The sequence below is a fragment of the Pinus tabuliformis genome, chromosome 5_1 (genome assembly GCF_031772625.1).
Source record: "Pinus tabuliformis cultivar Carrire ecotype Pingquan chromosome 5_1, CPIR1, whole genome shotgun sequence".
Classification (NCBI taxonomy): domain Eukaryota; kingdom Viridiplantae; phylum Streptophyta; class Pinopsida; order Pinales; family Pinaceae; genus Pinus; species Pinus tabuliformis.
In genome coordinates, this window is record NC_142305.1 from 301,028,121 (window position 1) to 301,043,835 (window position 15,715).

The following is a 15,715-nucleotide window of genomic DNA, read 5'->3' on the forward strand; positions in this document are numbered from 1 at the left end:
CGTGTGAAATAATAGTAGTTCCAAAGGCACTCCCAAATTTCATAATGACAGATAGAGAATTGGCTATGGAGATTCCGCGCGGTCAGAGATTCGTACAGGCACAAAGAGGTTCGACGGGAAAGTCGTTTCGATCCAATCAATTTTTTCCCGATCAGGGGTCCGAGAAAGACACGGGATATGTCAGTAACCTAGCATGACAAAGCACTCTCCGAGGGCATATGATGTATAATTTCTTGGAAAAGATTTTGGCAGTAATGTCTCTCTACAATTCTCCGGTCGAGATACGGAAAAACTCCATTCAATTCCCGATGGAGACGGAGTTTTGCGAATTCTTCCCGGAACTAGAAGATCATTTCGATATTTCCGAGCATATCCGAGGTTTCAATGTGACTATTGTAACTTCGGCCAACACGCAAGATGAGACTCTACCATCGTGGAGCGGCTTTTCGCAGAGGGATGAGGGGGATTATTAGGAATATGTTGGAGAAGCGAAATATACGAGATCACAGACGTAGATTGCTTGCGGCTAAATATGAATTGAGACGGGAGCCTCATAAAGCCTTTTGTAGGGATCCCAATCCTCCCAGTGACATGCGGGACAAACATCGTTATAAGTTGCCTAAGTCGCCGAGAAATAGTTCCTTTGCACGAGTAAGAAACCGATGTATTTTCACTGGTCGCTCTCGCTCCGTATATAAGTTATTTCGCATTCCTCGTATCGTTTCTCGTGGATTAGCATCTCGAGGTTCTTCGATGGGCATAAAGAAATCGTCTCGGTAGCGGGCGGTGGAACAAAGGTTAGCTTGGCTGTCCGCGAGGTCCATTACCGGCTGGCTCCGGACCGTAAAAACCTACCTAACGGAGCAATCCCTCTCCTCTCCTCTCCCTAATGGTCGAGCCCCCTAAAGGGTTTTAACTCTCACTCATCATATGGGTGAGTGACCCCTCACCATCGGAATAGTGAGTGGCTCCGCCCCTAAGTAATATGGGGCCCTTATCTCTCTCGAATATGCTAACGGGGATCTAAGTGGGAGACCTATCTACCGCACCTCCCCAGACATGGACTACGTACGGGGTAGTACTCTTGGAAAGAAAGATGGAATATCACCCAGGCCGGGAACATAGAGTGAGTTGCGAATGTCACTCCCCCTTTAGCATCGACCACTATTACCTACCAATTGGGAGAGAGAGTCAGGTCCTTTCTTTCAGGACCTTCTTTTTCGCTCTGCTCAGGCTTTGAGGGGAAGAAATGTCCGGCAGGGTGAGGGATTTATCGCTCATCCATCATATGGATGAGGGTGAGCCTGTCGAACTCTCGACCTATGGGAGAGGTAACGAACGCTCGACTAAAAGGCCGCCATCGTGAGATAACGAACTCTCGACCACCGGGCCGCCATCGTCCTGGACCTTATTTTCTGCTAGCCCCGCTAAGTAAGGATTATACCTTACCACCTTCTAGCTCTTTGAGGGGAAGGGGATGACCTTACCTGAGCTATGCGCAGGCTTTGAGGGGAAGAAAGAAATATAGTGGATGACCTTGAATAGTGAATAGTTCCTCTCCCTTTGGAGCTTCTCCTCGAGAATAGGTCCCATCCTTATCATGATTGGCCCAATCATGAGACAAATATCATGACATGATCGGGGCGACCCCGATCATGAGTTAATAGGAAATCGGAAACGTACATTGCTATTCTAGCTGAAATACCTGGAATAATCATACCACTTCTACTAGGAGTAGCCTTCTTAGTGTTAGCCGAATGTAAAGTAATGGCTCTCGTGCAACGTCGAAAGGGTCCTAATGTAGTTGGATCGTTCGGATTGTTACAACCTTTAGCAGATGGTTTGAAATTAGCTATGAAAGAACCTATTTCACCAAGTAGTGCTAATTTATCTCTTTTTAGAATGGCTCCAGTGGTTACATCTATGCTAAGTTTGGTTGCTCGGGCCGTTGTACCTTTTGATCATGGTATGGTATCGCCAGATTCGGACATAGGTATACTTCATCTGTCTGCCATATCTTCGCTAGGTGTTTATGGAATTATAATAGCAGGTTGGTCCAGTAATTAGGGGGGCGGCCGTTCGGTCGCCTATGATACTAGGGCCGATGGGTCAAAAATTGGTTCGTGCCGCAGGTGCTGAACGATCCACTCTACACAGGTGTGGGCGGGCTGCTGGCTAGGGGCCCATTCACGAAACCTCAGTATCACTCTCATTTCATTCGATCCCAATATGGAACCATTCACTTTTCCGGGATCAATCAATAAGTGGAAGTCAGTCATAATATATATATGTTTATCTACCTCAGTCAGATGGATAAGGAAAGACGTTGGGAAGGAGGGAGTGAGTCTGTCTATATGCATGCGAATCCGTAAATATGAAGAGCATGCCGCAAAAGTATGATGTCTGGTCCTTCCTTGCACTAGGACCCTTTAGGGGGCTCGACCATTAGGGAGAACTTAGGCTGATTAACCTCTTGTCCCAGACTATTGGAATAATATAGATAGGTGACGATGCTAAGGCCAAATACCTCGTCCGAAGCAACTGTGCATGCAGCTCTACGTTTCTCTTAGAAGAGAGATACAAGTAGTCACTAACCCTTGTTAACTCTTCAACTATAGCCACTAACTTATCTTTTATTACTAACTATATGGAGCAAATAGTTTTATCTCCTTCCACTAGCACCTCAAGAAGCTAACCATCCATCAAGCTCCCCATCCATCCAGCCCGCCTGCCTGTTGGTTTCTTTGTTGGACCAGCCCGGATTATCCCAGCAAGGGCGACCCAATACGCCAGCTCTCCCCTACGCCATTGGTTGAAACGGTTCAAATGACTGCCTTCAAATCAGGGTTATCCCTTCTCCTGACCCTGAATGAAGCACCTTATTCTCCCCGGCCCTTTTAGTCTGGCCTGCTTTCGCATCCTCAAATGGACTTCGTCCCCTCCCTCGTCCAATCAAGAAGGTCCCGGAGGGGCTTGCGCTTCCTAGTGCAAGGAAGATTACCACTTCGTCCCTCAAGCAAGGTAGAAAAAAGCCATGCCCTAAAGAGAATAAGTACAACAAGGCATGCCATGCAGCAATTGATAATGATGGGTAGGGGCTCTCTTTGGTTCAATTAGGGAGATGGACATTCGTCTCGATCTGAGAGTATTCAAGGTAACAAGTGTTCTGACTACCTCGTATTGAAAGCCTATTAGTGAAATCGAGTTGGTGTTGAACCCGACAAACAAGGTTCAACTCCAGGATCAAGTTAAGATAAGATGGCTGGGCGCCCGAAAGATCGCTGCTTTCTTATATTCATATCCATTTCCATCTCCATTTCCAAGATTTGATACAGGGCTTTACATATAATAGTCATAGCCATAGATCATAGACATACCCGAAAGAGAAGAGGACATACCCCTCACGATACGGTACGGTATGGGGTCGACACTGTGAGGCACACTGCCTGCTGATATCGAACTTGCTGCTTGCCAAAGGTAGGTCTATTGCTTTATCGTGCTATCCCTGGATACGAAGGAAGAGCTTGCCACGGTTTGCTTTCCCATTGCTCCCTTCATACGTTAATAGATAAGTAACCTTCATAAGTGATTAGATAAAAGTATCCCATCACTGGCCGAGAGGAGAAGGTCCACATAACTAGCCGAGAGGAAGGAGAAGAGAAGGACCTGTTCAATCCATACCCGGGATATAAGTTCCCCATCGTTCTCACCAGAGGAGAGAGCCAAGTTGCCAACAGATGAGGAGAGGGTGTTTTTTACCTTACGAGATATTGATTGAGCCATGTTTCCAAATGAGGAAAGAGGTCTTCGGGAGAAACAAGGAGGGAGATACTACTCCATCTTTAGGGTGGTTGAGGTTATCCGGCATTTGATTGATCAATTTATGGACAACATATGTTTTTCCATAGAGGGGGCGTGATGGGAGAACGTGTGTGGCTAGAGTGTGGCTATAACGTGAGGCAAGGAAGGCAACGGATAGAGAAAAACTACAACTAAGTGCAACCCCGGACGGGGCGGGGTGGACAGAATGATGATTAACACTTTGTGTCACACCTACCTGCTTATAGAGAGACAATTTCTAACCGAACAATGCTGATTTACACCTTGCCCACGAATAACTTACAACAACTAGACCTAGACCCGATCATGGCCCTCGAAACCGACCCTAGACCTTGAACCTCGACCCTCCATCTCTACCTCGATCTCCAGCTCTACCTCTATCGCGACAGAATCAGGGAAATGTTCTCGAATTGCTGGATGATGCATTACTTATGATGTACTCGTTGAGGAGCTGAGTCCAATTGATGATGAATGTTGAGGAGCTAGATTATGTTCTGCCCACCGGGAGTATTAAACCAAGAGATGAGGAAGGACTTTCAGGAGCGAGATGGCCCAAACTGCCTGGAGTGATTCGATTTATAGCCAGTCTTTTGAGAGCGGTGGGGCAGTCAGTCCGGTCCCACGGACAGAAGGCCAACAGATAGAACCCCGACAGATGGGAAGGGGGCAGACAGACATGTGGAAGGGAAAGAAAGGAAGGATGAATCCTTTTGTCTTTATACTTATGCCTTAGCCGCCTTTCACCTTCAAACTTATACTTCACCAGACAAGCCAAGTCCATCTTCAGCCTCACCAAGTAAAACAGAAGCCTTTAGACGTAAACCAAGCCCACCGAGCGAGGGAAGAGTGATTGGTTGATCGATTGGATAAAAGTTGTCAACATAAGGGGCACATCAAACAGCCCACCATAAGCCTTAGGATGGGGTAGGGTAAGCCTTCACCCCCGCCAACCCGTGGGATCGCCCGAAAGCTAAGTTCTTTCAGCCAATTCTTTCACCAAGGTGCGAAGCCGCCAGAGAAGAAATAGGAGGGGCAAGGACCCGGAGGGGCTTGCGCTTCCTAGTGCAAGGGCCTTTCAACTTTAGCCTTTAGCCTTTAACCTGTAACCTTGACCCTCGTTGGGCTAACCTGGGGGCTGAGGTGGGGTGATGGGTGGAACTCCTAATAAGCCCTCCTTAGCGTCATAAGATCGTACTAAGGGAACAGCCTTAGGGTGTTAGTAAGAACCTCCTAAGAGCATCCTAAGAGCCTCCTTATGAGGAACCAGGTTATATGGGGTTTTATGGGATTTCAATATGGCCTAAAATAGCCTTTGGCTATCGCTGAGCCTCTATGGTGGATAATTATGGTATAGTTGATCCAAAGGGTGTAGAACCGTCCACGAACGTGTACTGATTTGGCTGATTACCCCTTAGCCTTAGGGTAGCTATTAGGGGATTGCTCAACCCTTGCCTGGGGTGTTGGCATGGTGGGCATGGTGTGCATGGTGGGCTACCTAGCCTATTAGGTCTGAAGAATACCTACTGAGGTGGGCATGGTGGGCTGGGTGGGGTTGGAAGGTTGGAGGTGGAAGGCTTAAGGCTAAAAGCATATGGTCAAAGGTTGTCGGCGAAAATGCACTTTGTCCCTTCTATCTCCCTACGCGGCGAAAATGCATTAAGTCATCTTGTCCCCTCGTTCTCCCAAATTCAAGCATTGAAAACCAAGTATCGAATTTCTCTTATTAACACTCGGGCGGTGGACTGGGATGCGAGTGAGGTTCGAAACCCTTTCAATTCCTATTCTGTTCGTTTATGCCCACGATGATACTTGAATGTTGCTGCTAATACGTATATAATGGGCATTACTTGCTCGACTTAGCCGCTCACTTATCATATCAAGCAGATGGTTTAAGTGTTCAGTAGCCGCCCCTTGCCATCATAGACCACTTGGATAGGTAGATAGAGGCCCGGAGGGACTCACTATTCATATGGTGAGGTATTCATTCCAAAAAGAGTGAGTTCTTGGCCTAACCCCCTAGATATGATGCGGGAACAAACCCATAGAGCTGCTAGTGAATCTAAAAACCTTAGTTCTAATTTCATTCATATTAATTAGCCTGCTAGAATAAGGAATTATAGCGGGTAGGGCTGCCCCCCGGGGCATTAATGTTACGCCGCAGGGGTGGGTGGAAATATAACGGGTGGGTGGGAAGCAATAGTCCCAGGGTGGGAGGATAGCTTATTCTAGCAGGCTGATGCCATAAAGGGTGGGTGTTCATGTGGGAGGATATAGATTCGGCCGGATCAGTAAAAACACTTGGGAGGGAATTTTAGTTGCCTATCCGGATATCTCGGTATCGGTATGAAGGCCTCAATTCCTTGTCTCGCCCCTCCCTGGCCCATAACTTCCCCGGGAGCTTGGAAGACGCAGAAGGATGTCTTCTTTTATGTTTGGGAACCGATGTCTTCTTGTAGGTTTTGGAACCGGTGCACGATCTTACTTACGATTCCACCTGTTTTGAAAGGAGGTGGTCGCCAATAGCCAGTATCATTCCCGGGAGGTGTCATTGCTAGACGGTCAGCCGAGAGACAATCATTGCCAGGAGGTCAATAACCAGTCTCATTGTAAGGAGGTGGTTTAACCATATCCCTCTGCCCTCTACCCTCTACCTTGGCCCTCCACTTCACTTACGGATACGGAATACACATTCCTACATCGATCGAATGGGTTGAAGGTCCCGGAGGGGCTTGCGCTTCCTAGTGCAAGGAATGAATGACCAAGCATTATATATGATGATTCACAATTTGAGGATCATATGCCAAGAGTATTCAGGGAGGGGCATTGAATGGATGGATTCCGATAGGAGATCATCGCCAAGAGGGCATTGCCTGTTGTCCTAGTAAGCCAGTGGTCGCCGATAAGGAGGTGGTCATTGTCGATAGCCCCAATCATTGGAAGTATCATAGCCAGTAGGTAATCATTGCCGCCGATAGCCACTATTCATCCAGGTGTCGATGCACTCGATCCGGTACTCGATCCTGGTACTCGATATACTAGATGCCGGTACTCCATGTCCAGTGTAAATGCCAGGTTTCAATGCATTCAAAACAAGAGTCGATTTCGGTACTCATCCAGCTATTGATGTCGGTAACTCGATCCTGGTACTCGATCTTGTAGTCGATGCCAGTCATAGCTGGGCTGGGCTGGATACAGTCAGTGCATAAAGCTCTGGTCAATCCATGAAGCTCTGGTCGGTGCAGCTATAAGTTGTCAGTGCAGCTTGTTCCAGTCTCATTGCTTGAGGCTCTAGTATGTTTCCAGTAGTTCGTGCCCAGTAGTCATACAGGAGTCGATGCCAGGAATCGGATGCTGATACTCGATCAGTCGATGCCAAGAGTCAATGCCAAGAGTCGATCCAAGAGGCGATCCCAGGTTTCAGTGCCAGCCATAGCCCATAGGCGCAGCAGTCTCATAGCCAGTCAGTGATTGAACTATTATCAGTCCTAGAAAGATGACTCATTGGATGGAGGCTCTACTCAGGGCAGGAACCTATGGTCGGTGCAGGAATGAGAAGCTCTTGGCAGTTTCAGCTTGGCAGTTCAGCTTGTTATTGACAGTCTTATTGCTTGAACCTCTAGTACGTGCCCAGTTGAGTCGTGCGTGCCAGTTGTACGTGCCCCATAGTACATGCCCACCAGTTGTTGATCCCCCATGCCCAGTTGTATGTGCCCAGTCTCATAGCCAGTCTCATAGCCATAAGGGCATTGCCAGCCAGTCATTCTAATACATACCTGAGAGATCAGAACCCTCTCGGGAAAGGACCCTATTGGGAAAGGCACTTACCCCTACGGAACCGGAGTTCCTACAGAGCTTACCCATAAGCACCACCTTGCTAAGCATCTAGAGCATATATAGTTAAAGCACCAGTATAAGCATAAGTTTCTCCGGTTGAACCAGCCAGCAATCCCATTCATCCATCCTTTTCCCTCAATCCCTCACTCAAACCATACTGCCCTTCTTCCTTACTTATTATTTCTTAGCTTTTGCACTTATTCCTTACTTTCTGTAGTGGTGCCATTCCTCTAGCTATAGCTGCTGTGGTGTAAAATCATCCCCAGGCACTCACGCACTGGTGGATCATAACCTTACCCGATAGGGTTAACTAATACTGGGACTATGCTTCTGGGAGGACCTAATCTCACAATGCTCCTGGGAGGATATATTCAAACTATGCTTGCTTCTGGGACTATTGAAAATGCTCCTGGGAAGGGACTATTGAAACTATGTTCTTTGGAAAGCCTATTTTCACAACTGGTACAGACTATATAAACTGCTGTGAGGTACTATGCTACTGGGCCTGCCTCTTCAACTTGGAATATGTATATAAAACTTGGGCTCCCCACATGGTAGCAATCCAGGTTGACCTTTAGAGGTGCCTCAGATAGGTCGAACCAATGGTATAAACCGGCGGGGTGGTAGAAGCATTAACGCATTGGTGCCTCAGCTCATATGGATAATCCGCCTGGTCCAGGTGCCTCAGATAGATCGAATGAAATCCCTCGACCCTGAAGAAAAGTAGACAAATGGACAAGTGGATGCTATTTCATGTTCTTTTCTTTTTCGATCCAATCTTGCTTCGAGAGTTACCACTGTACTTACTTGCCTGATCCCGTACCCTGGAAAATTGGGTAATTCTTTCATTTCATGACGCTTTATTATATACGTAATTACGCCATCGCTAATTCGCTCATTCATATAGGTGATTTTCACGCTTCCTGATCAACCCTCTCATTTTGAATTGAGGGCCAAGGAGATGTAGGGCCTGACTGGGTCTTACCTGAGCTCGAAGAGTTGGTCCTGGTCAACCCCTAATCTATGCTTGAGCTTGACAAAGTGGATGGAAACCCTTCTCAGTCACTGTTTGGGAGAAAGAAAATCGCATCTTTTGGCTGTAAGATGGGCTACCCTAGATTACTATTGAGCTACCCTAGATAGATTACGTGACATGTTCACCCCTTGTGGGCCAGCGCGCCCCTGCAAGGGGGCCATTGATTAGCAGAACCCATCATGGTTGTTAAGTTGGGCTGGGGGGGTCCAACATTAGAACAAAAGAATGTAACTAGTGGGCAGGAGGAACCACCAGGGTGGCACAAAGCTCTACAGAGTAAGGGCATGCCAGTATTGGTCGAGCATGAGAGGAAGAAAAGGGTGGAGCAAGTGTAGTTGGTATAATATATAAGGTGCAACATTCCCTAAACCCTGAAGTCGGTCCATGAAAGCCGCTACCTGCTCTTTGAAGTAAGGGTCACTGAACGCCCCCCACCATTTGAACGAATGAAACGAGAGAGATAGATTTTCAAAGCCTCACCTGCTCGCTCTTGGAAGGGTAACTTAAATACCCAATTTGAACGAATGAAACACTGCACGAATAGATAGATTACAAGCCTCACGTGCTCGCTGTTGGTGGAAGGGTTACTTTTCGCCCCACCAATAGAAGAATGCATGAAACAATGAACGAATAGATTGAAAAGCTAAAAAGCAATAAATACATTATAATACGATTTGTGTTTTGAAATAAAGCCTTTAGTCGAGAGTTCGGCAAGCTCACCCTAGAACACTTGAGAAATGAATAGCCGCGGAGGGCTACTTTCCCTTTCAGAACCGGATCACCTTCGATGGCGGCCTTTTGGTCGAGCGTGCTTACGTATATTACTTATTTGGTTGGTGTGGGATGCAGACAAGCTACTTCGTTCCTTGCCCGATGCGGACAAGCGGGTAAACCCCTTACTCTTTCATTTATTACTGCCTACCGACGATAGGATAGAGTGATGCCTTTCCCATTCTTTATACCAGGAAGACCAGGAAGATCAATAGAGTACGGCATATATATATAATCCCTTTACTTACCGAGCATGCTATCCACCTAGTTATAGACTTTGATAGACTTTCCTTTTAGCCTTCACCCAACCTCTTATTAGGGATGAAGTCCTTAGCCCTAGACCATGAATGCACTTAGTGAGTCGGGCTATGAACCCCTTCCCTTATAAGCACCGGATGGGATGATACGCGAATGTCATGGAACGAATGTCATGTGATACGGCTGGACGTATGCTGATACGGCTGGAATGGAACGGCTGGACAGCTTATATGGATGTCATGTTGATACAGATGGTCAGGTCGGGCTGAACAGGTCGGTACGGGATAGGACGTTCCCTTTTATACAATGGAAATGATGATACGGGTGGAATGACGATATGGATGAAATGATGGTACGGCAGGACGGATATCGTGGTACGGATTTCGGGCGGGACTGTTTATCGGGCAAGGAACCTAAACTACCACATGCTCATATATAACTACCACCATTTCACCTATCCTCTTTCGTAGCACCTACCCTTCTTCGTAGCACTTATCTTCCTTGCCCTCAGAAGCGCAAGCCCTCCGGACCTTCGAATGAATGACTGGTCTTTCTTCTCTCTCTCTAGCTAGGAAATCAATATCATTATATATGTCATTACGCCATCTCGCCCCAGTTGAATAAGCATCTGATCTATCTCTATTTTATGAAGCCGCAACTACCACATGCTCATATATAACTACCACCATAACAAGGAGCCGTAAGGCCGCTCGACCATAAGGTCCGTCAGGGGCTCGACTGATAAGGATGCGTAAGCAGGCTCGACTGTTAAGGCCGCCATCACCTTTAGGGTGCGTTAGCACACTCGACTAATAAGGATGCGTAAGCAGGCTCGACCATAAGGGAGAGGACCCTTTAGGGGGCTCGACTGATAAGGATGCGTAAGCAGGCTCGACTGTTAAGGAGAGGACCTTTAGGGGCTCGACCATTAGGGAGAGGAGAGGAGAGGTGCTCGACCATAAGGATGCGTAAGCAGGCTCGACTGTTAAGGAGAGGACCTTTAGGTACTCGACCATAAGGGAGAGGATGCGTAAGCAGGCTCGACCATAGCCCCCCCACCCAATAAGTAAATTGAACCTTTAGGTGCTCGACTGATAAGGATGCGTAAGCAGGCTCGACTGTTAAGGCCGCCATCACCTTTAGGTACTCGACCATAGGGATAGGAGAGGATGCGTAAGCAGGCTCGACCATAGGGAGAGGACCCTTTAGGGGGCTCGACTGATAAGGAGAGGAGAGCCCCCCCACCCAATAAGTAAATTGAAGAGGAAAGAGAAAGCTTCCGAAGCACATCTCTGTCTCTATGCCCGTCTGAAAGGCCATTTGCGTGCGTTTTACGGCTACTTTAAACGCCCAAGCTGGCCCAGGGTTCCAACCGAGCCGGGGACCTAAGAAATAGCCTAAAATGGCCATTTTCACTTCATTTTCACCCAATTAGGAGGGGGCGGAGGTTTTCACATCTTTCCCTCCTATTATAGCATTTTAAGGATGCGTAAGCAGGCTCGACTGTTAAGGCCGCCATCACCTTTAGGTGCTCGACCATAGGACCTTTAGGTACTCGACCATAAGGGAGAGGGAGAGGATGCACAAGCAGGCTCGACTGATAAGGACCCTTTAGGGGGCTCGACTGATAAGGAGAGGAGAGGAGGCGGAGGTTTTGATATGTAATGACATATATAATGATATTGATTTCTTTGGGGGGGGTTTATATATTGCTCAAGGCTGCCTAGTTACCGAAAGAAAAGAGAGAAAGAATGGCAGCTATTCGTACATGCTTCACACATCTGTGATGTTTGAGCATCGTCGTTTTGAGCCACAATGAATGAGCTCAACCAACAGTGAATGAATATGTGATTTTCCCTTTGGTGTGAGCAGCCACTTCATACTTTTCATCACTTGAGTAAGTAATAGCGCATGTCTTTGATCTTCCTACAAAAAACAATTGGAGATGCCTTATTGGTTGGTTGTAAGTCGTGTGGATGGGTCGACGCAAGTCGATGTCAAAATCCCCAGAGTCTCAATGTTTGTTCGAAGCGTACATGAAGGAATGAAACGCCTTACCCGCTGTTGGCTGAGACACTTAGGTTTAGAACGGCTGGGTGAGTGGATGATGCTCTTTCCCCGGCCGCCTTATTACAGCTTATATGCCCTTCTTCATGATCAGGGGGAATAAATAGTAGAGAGATTACAACAAATTGATACGTCAATTTTGATATTCCCACCCAAGCTATTGCTTACATTCTTACATGGATCACGATGAGGGGTACTTTTCAGAATGTAAACAATACGAAAAGACCTAGAATAACAATGACTAACCCCTGTATAGAATATGGGGAGAGTGTCCCTATATATATATCTGGTTGAACCAGACTGACGTTTCGTCCTACCGATTTTGTCCGTCGGCTGTTCATCTTGCTTGGCTTGGCGGCGGCCCCGAGTTATCCCTTTTTCACCGTTTCTACTCGCTCGGGAGGAGCCCCGTTGGATGGAAGTCTAGGTTCATGTTCATTATCGGCACAAAAGGATGCGCAAGCAGGCCCTCACCATATGAATAGTGAGTGACCCCTAAGAAGTAAGGGCCCTTTTTTTGATTTATTTGAGAGGGGCCACCCAATAAGTAAATTGAAAAAGATAGAAAACTTTTTCTTCGAGAACGATACGGCGCTTAGGACGACTCGCCGAGCAACGTGATTGATTCGGGTGGTAGTAATCGAAGAACACCACTCCGCTCTGCTTAAGCGCTTCCGGGCGGAAAACCACCCAATCACGCAACAAAGCAGCATGGAAAAGCCAGAATGAGCCCACCTACAAGCGTCCCAGGACATACGAAACCACCGAATAGTAGTACACTATGGATGGATACTATCAACCAACAGCAGCTGTAAATAGCTAGCATCGGTCCCACCCACCCATCACGAAAAGCATCGATGTTACCAATATGGGATGGAGGGATGGATGGTGGCCTTCATCGTTTTCCACTGATTCATTCAGCGCAGGGGCGGGCGCAGCTCAATAAAGAAGTGGAATAGAGAAATGGTCGTCGTTTTGACTCTTGCCTTCTGGTGTCCTGCGGAGCTAAGGCACTGGCAAAGGTAATCAAGGCTGGTGCGTCTTCTACCGATAGGCCACCCTTGAACTAGTTCAATTACCAGTATTAAGGTTATGAATTGAGAACTGATAGCCCACCCACCACTAGCAAAGGCGGTTTATCACCCATCATCAGAAGCGAAGGCAAGGGCATCAGAGCCTAGTGAATGAAGAACCAGAACCAATTGACCAATAAAAAGCAGCAGATACGGAGGCATAGACAGCGAAGGTAGCAGGAAGAAAAGCAGAGGCATTTGACCGAGCCCAATAAGCATCATCCGCAGCGGGAGAGGAAGGAGATCCGCGTGCAGATGAAATGACAGAGCCTCTAGATTCATAACTAGATGTTTACCGAGTCTCACCGTCACCTTGCCCAGATCTATACCCATCTCTTCTAGTAGTAGAGCCGGTGGACCTTGTTTACTCATACGTGGAAGTAGTAGCAAAGGCAACTCTAAAAGTAGCAGGGGAAAAGATAGGATAAAAAAGGCAGGAAGGGTAGGAGAGACAGAAGCGTTTGAACCAGAGCTTACAGTAGCAAACCCAGTGGCAGAGGCCAAAGCATTGGAAACACAGGTAACAGAAGCAAGGATGACAGCACGATAAGATCCAATTCCAATTGATTCAGTTTCTGACTTTGAATCTATTGATCCCGTTGTTTATTCAGTGGACCCATAACCCCCAGCAGGGGCATAGGCAGTTGACCCGGTAACAAAGTGAACAGATACAATTGAGCAAGCGGCCGTTTAAGGTCTATATCCCTTCATTGGATAGACAGTTATATACGATGCGGATCCAGTAGAGGCACAGACAGCTAAGTTATACCACCGGGGTGAACCTGCATCCCTTCCAGATCGAGAACCATAGCTAGTTTCAGATTCTCTATAGGAGCAAGCATAAGGAGCAGAGAGAGCAGACCTCGTAGCGGTTTATGTCCCCGCGGATCCAATTCCAAGTCCAGGAGCACATAGAAATCGATCTGTTCTTTTGGGTGCATTCCAGACCAAGAGCTAGCGCTTTCTATAGCAGCTGATCTAGCAATAGATTAAGAATATTAAGCAGCCGTAACGGGAATTTAAAATAGAACACCTTAGAAGGCCTCTAAAAAAGCTATAAGGGGTTACAACATGATTAGCTAGAGAGGCAGATACATAGCTATATCCGGCAGTAGCAGTAGTTTCAGTTGAACCAGCGGCATGGGTAGAAGCCAAGGTAGCAGGAGCAGTTGATCCAGAAGTCTCTTTCTTGTGGGGATAGCGTAGCAGGACACCAGCTAGGGGTTACGAACAATGAGACGCTGGCCTAAGAACACATTCATAGCCTAAGAAACAATGAATGGCTGGCCTAAGAACACATGTAGCGCTGGAAAGAGAGATATTGATGGAACAAATTGTCACGCTTAATCTCTGCAATTTGTCACGAATCAAATCATATATAAGGAATCAAATCCAACATTGAATAATCTCATATATAATGAGGAATATAAAATCTGAAAGCAACCAATTTGATTTGAAAGTGAAAGAACAAAGAGCAGTTCTTAGAAGAGGTAATTGACCCTCCTTCGTCGGGCTTGCCCTTTAGACTAATTAGAAATTGATAAGTCACGAAAGCACGCTTGTCAGTCGTTCTTACCTAATGCTTGGCAACAGAAAATGAAATAAAAAAGGAATCGAAGATAGATAAAGATCAATTTGAACAGTATGAATCTGGTTTACTGGACCTTACCCGAGCCCAGGTAATACGGGATCTTATCCTCAGGTCGGGGAAAACCCTTATCTGAATCTGAGCATAGCGTAAGGAAGGTCGGGACCAGTCCTGGGACCTTACCTGCCTGAGCCTCATCAGGAGCAGGACCTTATAAAGAAAACATTAGGTCATACTTCGATACAGGAAGGCTTGGCTCGGATATGGGGTTTACCTTTTCTTCGTTAGCTAAGAGTTAATAAGGAGATGAAGGGTTAACTCTGGGGTGGAAACGAAGTATAAGACCTACCAATGGAGCTTCCTGGTTAACCTAGATTATGCGGGGGAGGAAAGGTTACCTGGGAAGGCAGAGGTTTCTCAGGGGGGGGAAACAAAAGACCTGGTATTTACTTCGTTACATAAGTCGCCCTCATTCGTCAAGTCAGAGGGTAAAGCCAAGGCCAAAAAGATAAGGACTGGTAGTGGCTCTGTAGGCGCTTGCAAGAGGTATCTCCGAAAGTGATCGATAGAAACTCCGGTTGTCAATTTGACAAGTTCACCATGTAACCAACCGTGCCAGAAAAAGCCAGTAAGAAAGCCAGCTCCAGCCATGAGAGACGAAAGCTGGCTCGCTTTACCCCAATCATTAAGGGAGTGGTAAATGAAGTATTAAAAGGCGGCCTTATATAAAGTAGCTGGTTCATCCCCCCATGACAAAGGTGGACTCTAAGCGGTAAATTGGAGAGTAGAACATGTCTCCTTTTCAATCTTTCATTTACCAGTATTAAGGTGTCGAATTGATAACTGATAGGCCAGGTTCCCCCTCACCCAATAAGTCACTTAGGAATTTCCCACTTTGCACAATCCTCTATTTTATCTTGCTTCCTTCCCATAGCCTTTCAATTCGACGGTCGAGGGGAAGATATTGGCACCATTTAGTAGATAAGCATCAAAGAAATGAAGTTTTTTGTAGAATAATGAAACCATCATAGAGAGTATGCACTCACAACGGGAGATAGCTAACAATTGATTGGATTAGGATCACTTTTTGATTTATGAACTTTATGACATATATAATAGATCTCATTCATGACTGGAATCACTGGTCGAAATGAACCAATTAGTTCGAGATCTCGATTGCATAATGACATATATAAGAGATGCATGATCTGCTAAAGCGTAATTACATATATAAGAGATGCATTTTCT